Raw genomic sequence first — 10873 nt, 5'->3', positions numbered from 1 at the left:
CTATTATCCAACCAGTTCTGCTGATTCCTTGAGATTCCCTAGGTGCCTGCTGCCAGCTGGCTGTTCTCAATGCCTTCCCTTTCATCCATCTTCCATTCAGTAGTACTCATCACAGATGAGTTTCTAAGTTTGCTTTCTAAAAGGCAGATCCATCCGTACCCATGCCTTTGCTAAGAAACCTTATGTGACCCCTAATGACTGACTGAGCAAAGCCCAAATCACTTAGCCTATCATTGGAGACCTTGATGGCTTTCATAGCAACCTAGTTGTCCTGTCTTAAACCCAGTTGCTCTCTGCCATGCACACCCAAACACCCTTACCTACAGATATGTTTCTTTATGCCCAAGCCTTCTGTTTGTGTGAATCTTAAGACCATCTTGTACCTTGCTAAGGTTTTGCCAGATCCTTTCTCAACAGTTAGCCTTAAGCAGCCTTAACATGTGCACATATTTCCATACATACATATGGACAAGTTTCTATAGCATCAGGAAGCTCTTCATTAACCATTTAACCATTTATGTGTATCTCTTTCTCTTCTTATTTAGCGTCAATATAGAATAGGAACCATAAGAGTCATATGTTTACATTTCATATGTTTATATGCCAAGGACCCATCATGCAGTTTCCAAGTTCATAGCATATAATCAAGTAGCAGTGTCTTCATTTCACTGAGGAGATCTAATGCTCAGAGACATTAAGAAGCCTGAATAGCAACAGTGAAATGGATAGAACCAGAATACTTGGGTATGTTTTATAATGTAAACTGTTCAATTTAACATCTACAGATTTCTGGTTTTCTGTGATTCAACATTTATTGGTTGATTCATTTATTATTTGTTTTTACTTGGTCTAAAACCACAGGCATAGTATTACCTTCATAGGGCCACCATAACAAAGCCCTATAGACTGGGAAGACACTTGTTTGTCCACAGTTCTGGAGGCTAGAAATCCAAGATCAAAGTATTAGCAGGGTTGCTTTCTTCTGAGGACTCTTCTCTTGGCTTGTAAATAGATGGTCCCCCATTCCCTGTTTCTTCACATGGTCTTCCCTCTGTGTATGGCTATGAGCTGCTTTATTCCCTAAAGGGCATCTGTCATATTGGATTAGCACTTGCTCACTGCAATAATAGTGCGCACGCTTGTGTGTGTGTGTGTGTGTGTGTGTGTGTGTGTGTGTGTGTGTGCATATGTATAGTTCAGAGACCCATTTTAGAGTCTTTGCCCATCTTTTTCTACTTCAAATTTTGTGACAGGGTCTTTTATTGAACTTGTAGGTCACTAATTTGACAAGCTCTTGGAATCCTGGAGTCTTCACCATTAGTGCTGGGATTATAGCACACCCTTCCATGCCTGACTTGAGTGCTAGGACTCTGAACTCAGGTTACCATGCTCACACACCAAGTATTTGATTCATCAAACCATCTCCTTAGCTACATCAAAAAATATTCCTTTTAATTCAACTATATCTTTCAAGGATTTATTTTCAAATATAGTTATTCTTCTAATATCAAAGGAGATTTGATTCAGTATGTCCCACAGATATCAAAATGTGCAGATATATAGATCCTATAAAGTGGCAGAATATTCTCATACTTCATGCATATTCCCACCTATAGAGCTACTATACCAATTATTGGGGAATAATGACAAGAAGAAAGGCCTGCACATGTTCATGTGGATGCTTTTGTCCACTAAATACTTTTTGGCTGTGGATGGGGAGCCCTCAAATACAGACCAAAACTGTACAGTCATACTCTGAGGCACTTAGGTTGAAGGATTTCAACATTTGAGTTTTGAGGAAATGCAACAGAAGATATAGAAAGTATCTCATAGGTGACCAAGTGCTAAGCTAGGTAGCCATTGACAATGACCCTATTGATGTTCATAAAACCGGCAACCATTTTGTACCACCCCTTTCATTGACTTTTAGTATTTATAGTAGAAGTGAGACAGAAGGAAAACTACCACATAGGTTCTGTGGATTGTTTATTAGCTGAGGGAGATTAGGTCTCATCCCGTTTCCCCAGCATTGTTGCCCCTTCATCCTTACAGTTCAACCTCAGTGCTACAATCTCCATTCAGCCAGCCCTCTGTACCTGCAGGCTTTGCATGCTTGGATGCAACATCCGCAGATTGAAACTGTCTTTTTCTTAACTACAGCTGGATCTGGAGAGATGGTATAGTCAGTAAGGTGCTTATGACTTACCAGTGTGAGACCCCAAGTTCTCCAGAACACCCACTAAAAGCCAGGAGCAATTGTGCATGTATGTATTGTTGAGGGTGAAGAATGAGACAGGAGGATGCCCAAGGCTTAAGACCAGCCACTCTAACCACTTCATTGAGCTCTGTGTATTGTAAGAGATTCTGTCTCAAGAAAATAAAGTGGAGAGTGTTGAGAAAACACTCATTGCTCACACACACACACACACACACACACACACACATACCTGCATCCACACTAATGTATAAACAATAGGAAAATAAATAAATAGTCCATGTATGCATTTACGTTGTTTTAGTCTGGGTTGCTATTGATGTGAAGAGACACCATGACCAAAGCAACTCTTCTAAAGGAAAGCCTTCAACTGGAGCGGGCTTACAGTCAGAGGTTAGTCCATTACCATCATGTCGGTGAGCATGGCCACAGGCAAGCAGACATGTGCTGCAGAGATAGCTGAGAGTTCTGCATCCGAATCAGATGGAAAACAGGCTGAACCTGGCTTGAGCACTTGAAACCTGAAAGCCCACCCTAGGGACATAATTCCTCCAGCAAGGTCATACCTACACCAGCAAGGCCACGCCTCCTAATAGTGTCACTCCTTATGAGCATGTGTGGGCCATTTTCATTCAGAGCACTACACATGTACATACTTTACTCTTTTTTTTTTGTCTTTATCTCTTAAGCAATACAGAACAGCAGTCATTTACACAGCCTTTCCCTCAAATTTGCTATTCACTAATCTAGAGACAATTAAAAAGCAATCTTGCAGGCATGTGCGGGTTCTGTGCAAACACCTTGACACAGAGGCCTGAGCATCTGTGGATTGGGGTTTCTTTGGAGGGTGGATCCTGATATTAATTCCCTGCAGACTGCCTATTAGAATGTTTGCCTAACCACAAATGTTCTTGCCACTTTGCTACCTCAGAAGTCCTCTTATTTCCTGCTCAAGCTATGAACGGTTACCAGTATAATGTCAGTGAGCTGAAGAGTTGGCCAAATGCACAGGACAGGTGAGTGGATAATAAATTAGAAATCCCTTCCCTTAAGTGCCCGGGCCCTTTGTCTAACGCTGAGAATCATGGGACAAGGGATTGTAAGGAAAAGCCTGGAAACTTTTCTCTTTCTAGTCAAAAGGCCAAATTTTCTCCTGCTTTTCGGAAGGAAGCAGAGTCTGTAAATGATGACAATATCAGTCATAGCCTTAATGCCCACATCAAAGAGCAATTGTGAGGTAGTCACCTTCTCCCGAGTCCCTGGTGTGTCCCAACCACTTTTAAATCATCACACTCTTTCTTCTCCACGGCAACAGTGAGCCCAGAAGGCCCAAACATCTAAAACACCCTCTCCCCAGGGCCGCTTCTAACTCAATAAGAAAGTTTAAAACTCCTGACAAAGTCTCTCGTCTTTGTCTCGCTTTATGTTCCCTCCAGCGTCTTCCTTTTCTATTTCCCTCTGTGATGTGAAGGATTACCGCTTCAGAAATACAATGTTCTAGGAATACTGAAGACTCAAAGACCAAAGAGGCAATGAGCAAACACACCCGAGGGTCTGAAAGAATAGGGCTCTACAGACTGGCATTGGGTGTGACCTTGCCCTAGGGGACTCTGAGTGTACAAAACCAAACATAAAAGACATTCGCACTTGGGGAATTTGGGCATAAACTAGATCCATAGAGTTCTGGGGGTGTCCAACCTGTGTCCAGACCTGAATTCAGCTTTTACAACCATCTTAGCCTTGAGTTTTCTTGTATATGTGTAACATACCTGAAGCATTCTGCTCTAACAGAGAGCTAGCTGTTAAGTTCATCTTTCTTTGCCCCCTACTCAATCCCTTCCCTTTCTCTCCCTCCTTCCTTTCACCCCCTTTCTTCTTTCTGAGAAAGAAGGGCCCCACACATTCTGAGGACATGACCGTTAAAGGGCCTGAGGACAGTGACCCCCCAACCATAAAAATTATGTCGTCCTACTTCATAATTGTAATTTTCCTACTGCTATGCATCATAATGCACATATCTTATGTACAGCCTATCTGGTGTGCAGCCCCACATAAAAGGGGCAGTGACTCTCAAAGGGGTCTTGATCCACAGGTTGAGCATGTCATAGAGCATTCTGTTTGTAAGCAGACTGCCCCTTAGAGAGCTTTTAAGATACTCCTGAGTATCCTTTGCTTTCTGTTTTTTGGGGGACACCAACTCTTTTGCAAGAGGCCACAGCTCATCTATTTGGCCTCTTCATTTGGGGTGAAGAGATCATTGAGGAGAGGACTGGGAGTTAAAAATGGAGCTTATCACCTGAGGAAGAATGTCAGGAGGAGGCTGACCTTCACAGGGTCAAACATGTGCATTGTCTTAAGTATTTTAACTCAGGACAGCTACTGTGTCAGAACTGTTCTACCTAGAAAACAATGTCACTGTTAGGAACAAATCCTGATACTCTCTCCCAGTGTTTTCCTGAATATGTAGCTTTCAGCTTCCCTCTGTATTGCTGGGAAAGTGCCTGAAAGGGGAGGATTTGGGGAAGAAATGCCACCATGCCAAAGTCCATGGGCAATGGCAGGTCCAGAGAGAAGCTGGGAGCCTTGCTTATGTGGGCCAGAGGCAGGGGCTTCTTTAGGGGAGGAGAAGGTGTGTAAAAGGAAGGAGGACTTTGGGATGGAGAAGAAAGAGGGCACAGGAGGGACAAAGTGTATCTCTGAGGAGTTTCCTGTCCTCATTAGAAATTTCCAGATATTCTAGGGTCATTGTTCTTGCATGGTAATGGGATCTATGGTCACCCCAGATATTCGTACCTTCTCTCTTCCCTCTGGTGTGATTGTCACAGGAAACCTGAAGTATTCTGTTTGCAGCTCTGTGTGTGTGTGTGTGTGTGTGTGTGTGTGTGTGTGTGTGTGTGTGTGTGGTCATGTACTTGATCGTAGGAAATTCTCATTAGCTCTTAGGGTTCCTGTTCTCTCACTTGTGAACTTGGGAGGGTGATGCCTTTCCTGGCTTATCATGTGGGTTGAATTAGACAGAGACACAGAGAGACCGGTAGTCTGATGTGCAGTGGACTCTTCACGGGTCCTGGATATGGAAAGCAGAGATGGATTCTTCTCAATTCTTCTAAGTCAAGATGTTGGACAATCCTCTGTATACAAATGCTGTTCCACAAATCTTAAATAAAACAGATTGTCAAACTTACAGAACCCCATAAATGGAAATGCCTCCCAAGGCATGACTCGGCTGGACTCATGAGATACCTTTCTCTCCAACCACTTGAGGACAGCTGTCTACCTATCCAGGTCTTCTCCTGGTTGTCTTCACTGATGGTGCCTGCCTTCCCATACCTGTTATGGGTTTCTTTCCTTATGTGATGAATTCTATTCCCTGCAAAGGCTAGCTCTGATGTGTACCCCATTTGGAAACTTTGCTGACCTGAACTTGGCACACATTTAAAATGTCCCCTTTCTGTGTTGCCACAGCACAGATAACACCCTTTTCTCTAGTCAACTTGATGTGTGTTTCTACCCCATTGGCCTCAGAAATATTAAGCATTACAATGTTAGGTGTATGTGGCTGGGCCAGAACTTAGCACAAAAAGGATATTCAAAAAGGACTTTTAGTGACCAGATCTGTGGTCTGTGTAGATGGAAATGACAAAGTAGTTCTATATTTTATGTTGTGTTTTGAGTATCGAACCCAAGGCTTTACAAATCCTATGCTAGCATTCAGCTGCTGACCTACATTGCTCCATTCATAGTAGCTGTTTAATCATTGCAAAAGATTTGAGCTATAGGCTGGCTTCAGACAACAGGACCATCAAGACATCCTACTGATGCTGAAGGACCTAATGACAGTGTTCACAAGAAGGTGGTGAAGTTTCTAGAAATCTGTTCCTCTTCTTGCAAATAGATATATCATGGTAGAGTTGTACAGAGGAGAAGGTGTTCAACCTCTTGTAATTAGGGAGAAATGCAGGAAAAGAGAGTCTGGATTCTACCCAATGCTACCTCCCTTAGCATTATTTATGGAAATAATGGATATGTTGCTGTTAGAACCAGATGGATGGGTCCAAGAGGGGGAAATGCATCAACCTGGCTGTGGATCTATAAGTCGCTCACCACCGAGAACTATCCAGGGCATAACTAGTTCACGGGAATTGGTTCAGTGAATTGAAATTGTCATGAAAATCATTTAGTTTATCGCTCCCTCCCCACTTGTAAAAAAAACTTGCTTAAACATTGAGGACCCATAGATACATAACCAGGCCTGAGCCATGAGGTAAGGTGTGTAGCCAGGGTGTAACTCTGTGGTTTAAAATACAAGGAAGGAAAAAAGACGCAGAGATAGAAAGACAGGACAGAAAGACAGGAAAGAAGGGTGAGAGAGAGTGAGAGAGGAGGGAGGGAGGGAGAGAGGGGAATAAAAAAGAAAAGAGCAAGGAAAGGAGGAGGGAGACAGGGGAGGGAAGGGAAGGAAGGAAAGAAGGAAAGAAGGAAGGAAGGAAGGAAAGGAAGAAGGAAGGAAGGAAGGAAGGAAGGAAGGAAGGAAGAAAGAAGGAAGGAAAGAAGGAAAGAAGGAAAGAAGGAAGGAAGGAAGGAAGGAAGGAAAGAAGGAAGGAAGGAAGGAAAGAAGGAAGGAAGGAAAGAAGGAAGGAAGGAAGGAAGGAAGGAAGGAAGGAAAGGAGGAAAGAAGGAAGGAAGGAAGGAAGGAAGGAAAGAAGGAAAGAAGGAAGGAAGGAAAGAAGGAAGGAAGGAAGGAAAGAAGGAAAGAAGGAAGGAAGGAAGGAAAGAAGGAAGGAAGGAAGGAAGGAAGGAGAAAGTTAGGAGCCAACCCCCAGCTTGACTGTCTGTTAAATGAGTTCCACAGGTGCTGGCTCCAGGGTGTGTTATCAAATGTGCTGCAGACTTGCGGGTGCAGCATTGTCCCTCGGAGTCATTAAAGGGAACCTGGATAGCTGGAACACTCAGCTTCTGAGAAGTGCAGTCTGTTCACACTTATACTTCCCCACAATACATGGTTATTGTTAGATGTGCACATCTCTGCAGGCTGCCTAGACAGGAGTCTCTTTGTCCTTTATTCAGATGTGGGGTAAGGATGCTTTCAGCACAGCGAGACGACGACAGCCAGGCCTCCCGACGATGAGCAGTCCCACAGACCAAGCACGAAGCAGCTACAAAAAGGCCCTTTGTTCACCACGCAATGGCCATCTTTTGTCAATCAGACCCCAGAAGCTAAGGTACACACAGATCACTTTAAAAAAGAATTTCAATAATTGCTGAAAGACACAATGTCCACTAGTTTTTGTGCTAAGTGGCAGTGTCAGGACAGCCTTAGAATCTGTTTTCGTGAGCACCATCCACCAAAGGCAAACGTTTAGGGCTACGCTTAGGGGGAAAATATGTAATCCTTGTGGTTTGTGTTTTATTGAAAACAGAACAGTCTTTATTATCCAGGGCCCTGATGATGGCTGCTTTTGTGACACGGCTTGGTGGGGGGGTTATGTCACAAAACCCCTGCCCTTTCCACAAAAGGTGATGGCCGAGAGAGGCGGGGCTGTGGGGAGCTGCCTGGCTGGGCTTCTCTTTAGCCTCCGGGGAGGCAGCTTTGGGCATCCCGTATTCAGAATGCTGAGTCCGAGAGCAAGATCTCACTCCAGTTGTTGGCAGAGAGGACAATGAACATTGATAATTGAAGATTTGCCCGAATGCAAGCCAAGAGGGTGACCAAGGTTATTGATCCCACAGAAAGCCTGGCCCCTAGGGAATTTCTGATTACATCTTAATGTTTTCTAATGTATGGCAGCATCACAGTGGAAGGCAGGCTTTTCAGAGAAACCAAGTAAGACATCATGGGCCAGAGGGTGAGTCACTGAACCTCAGTTTCTGGAAAATATGAAGAGGACGTCAATAGCCTGAGACTCAGAGTTTTGAGTGTCGTTCGTTCTTTCACATGCATCTCCCGTCCTCCATGGTCCTGTTTGCCTGTCAGGTCCTGGTTGAGCATCAGTGACCGTACACGACACTGGCTTGCCTGGGCTCTTGCATTGCCACTAGGATCAACTCCCGTAGCCATTCTCAGTTCTCTCTCCTAGTGATGCTTTGTTTACTCATTTCAACCATGCCAATAAAAACACTTAAACTTAATATGTATTTACCTAAAGGCATGCTTTAAAGATTCATTTTCCACACAGACTCTTCATCGTTAGTATCTTTTTCCATCGCCGACTTCTGGTGGCATTGAAACCAGCCACTCTGTGGGAGGGACCAGCAGATGTCACTGCAGCTCTGTTCATTCATCTTTGCTCTTGACGGAATTCGAGTTCTGGGTTTTTGGGCTCAGCTGATCACATTTCTTATTTAATCAAAGCATAATGCATCCTAACATTTGTAATTTGTGTTGCTGCTATTCTTCCATTGTGTGTGGAACTGGATGCTCATCTGCACAAACAGAGGCAAGCCATACAAAGTCACTCACACACTCCCAGTGAGGTGTGGCATCAAAGGACCTGCCGGGGCACCAGCTAAGATAGAGACAAAAGAGCAAGGAAGGGCATGTGCACGCGGACTCCCTGCCCTGGTGGACAGGTTTAGGATTGAGGCCAGACACCTTCCTTCCATTCTTTAGGAACTCTAGGGCCAGAGGAAGCTCCCATATCCCATAATGACAAGACCCACTAGTTAGATATGAAGGAGGACAGGATTTGGAGATGTAGTTCATCAGTGGGGCTAGACCACCTCCAGTTCAGTATTGTCTGCACTAAGACCCACCTGCCTTCTTAGGAGAAAATAACTCTAGTCTTGGCTTGGTAGGATACAGTTTCTGAGAGGAGCAGCATTTGATAAAGGAACCTGGCCACCAAATAAACAGCGGGACAAAGTCTCTCCTAGGATGTGTACTCCGCACTGAACCAAGAGACAAAGGGGCCTTAAATCTTCATGGTACTTCTGTGAGGTGAGAGTGTGTTCGAGTTTGGTGAGGCGATGGAAGGCCCTTGATGTGTCAGTCATGCACAGATACAAAGATCTTGACTGAGCGAGAAAGATCAGTGAGCAGAGCCATGCCGTAGAAAGGACTTCTCATGAGGGCAAGCTTTTGTCTCTCTCCTCTTGGCAAATAACTCAATATGCCTCCAGCAAGAGTTTGACTTATATGGCCTGGTATCTTTTCCTGACAGACACATTTTACAGGAAGGCCATGTGTCCAAGGTGAAGTATCGCAAGTCAGACCATCGACCTGAATCCTGCACACACCGTCCACAGCTGCTGAGAAATGAGTTGGCTCATTCAATGGCGTGGCCGTTACTAGCTCCCCACTACAATCAGCCATCCTGATTTAATTTTGTCCCTAAAGTTCAACCCAGTGTCACTTTTTAAAACCAAATTCTCAGATGAGCAATTTTCTTTTCTCACCTTTTGCATCCTCTTCTTCCTTTGCCACTCACCCCTCCTCTCTGTCACATCCAGAAATCAAAATGGCTTCAGCTCATGACTGTTTGATTATTTGTGCCTCTGTGGGGTCATCTTGGTATCAAAGTTGGTACATATATTTGGCCAAAAAAAAAATGTTATACATGACAGTGTGCTAGCCACATATGTGCATGTGTGGCCAAGAAAACACTCCCTAGCCCAAGCTTCTCCTGGTAACTACAGTATATATTGACATCTCAATTGTGACTGCACAAGGGACATCAACTAAAATCATCTAGCTAAGCTGCTCCCAAATTCCAGAACCTCTGAAGCTATGAATGATTGTACACATATTTGGGTTGTTTGAGGAAAACAGAACCAGGGTGAAGAAAGTCAGGTTCCTAAGAAACAGCGTTTAAGGAATCAGGCTACTTGCTTCAAGGTCACTCCTATGTAGTGTTCTAGTTTCCTTTTCGCCCTGAACATATTTGTTATTGATTTTATTTTTAATTACAGGTGTGTGAGAGAGGGTAGGTTTGTGTACGTGAGGTACAGATGCCCTCTGAGGCCAGAAGAAAGAGACAGATCCCTTGGTGCTGGTGTTACAGGATACGAGCCACCATATTTGGGAGCTGAGACCTGAACTCAGATCTTCTGCAAGAGAGGTGCATGTTCTTAACCACTGGGCCATTTCTGCAGTGATCAGGACCTGCCATTTTAAGTCACTACGCCTTGGAGTAATTTGTTACTCATCTGACCATGAGTGACATTGTCCTTCCTCCCCTCTTTCCCTCCTCCCTCCTCCCCTCCCCGTTTTACATCTCATTGTATCCTATTCATCTGGCATCATTCAAGCCTTCCGGAGTTTTCCAATTCTATTTCTTTGGGCACTGTTAACAGAAGCTATCTTGTAGCCAGCCTCTTAGAGACCCGGCTACCCATACGATTTAGAATCCAATAGGGTAGTCTTTTATGTCAGCCAATTAATTTACAAAGCAAAGGAGACTCAGTTTCATACATTTGTTACTAGTCCAGCACTGATATACGACAATGGCATTTTTCTCAGGTGTTATCGTATCAAGAAGATATTAAAGCCTCTCTCACCACAACTTACAATAGTGAAGACCATTTTTCAGGATGCATAACAATGGGGTTGCGGTTTAATACACAGCTGGGAGCCCTGGCAGATAAAGCAAACAGCTAACATTAATGAAGGTTGACGAAAAACGAAGTCTGCACAGCCCAAACATGGTGGCCAGAGACGCA

The 10873-nt window shown here is 44.0% G+C and overlaps 1 long non-coding RNA gene across 1 annotated transcript; it reads left to right on the top strand.

Moving 5' to 3' along the window:
- Positions 1-3087: 3087 nt before the first annotated feature.
- On the top strand, positions 3088-10205 carry LOC116884593. The gene is made up of 3 exons (XR_004385885.1): positions 3088-3231; positions 7283-7437; positions 10124-10205. It is a non-coding gene; the product is annotated as an uncharacterized LOC116884593 (long non-coding RNA).
- Positions 10206-10873: the final 668 nt, after the last annotated feature.

Source organism: Rattus rattus, chromosome 15, assembly GCF_011064425.1.
Source record: "Rattus rattus isolate New Zealand chromosome 15, Rrattus_CSIRO_v1, whole genome shotgun sequence".
Lineage (NCBI taxonomy): Eukaryota > Metazoa > Chordata > Mammalia > Rodentia > Muridae > Rattus > Rattus rattus.
This window is presented reverse-complemented; position numbering and strand designations above follow the sequence as displayed.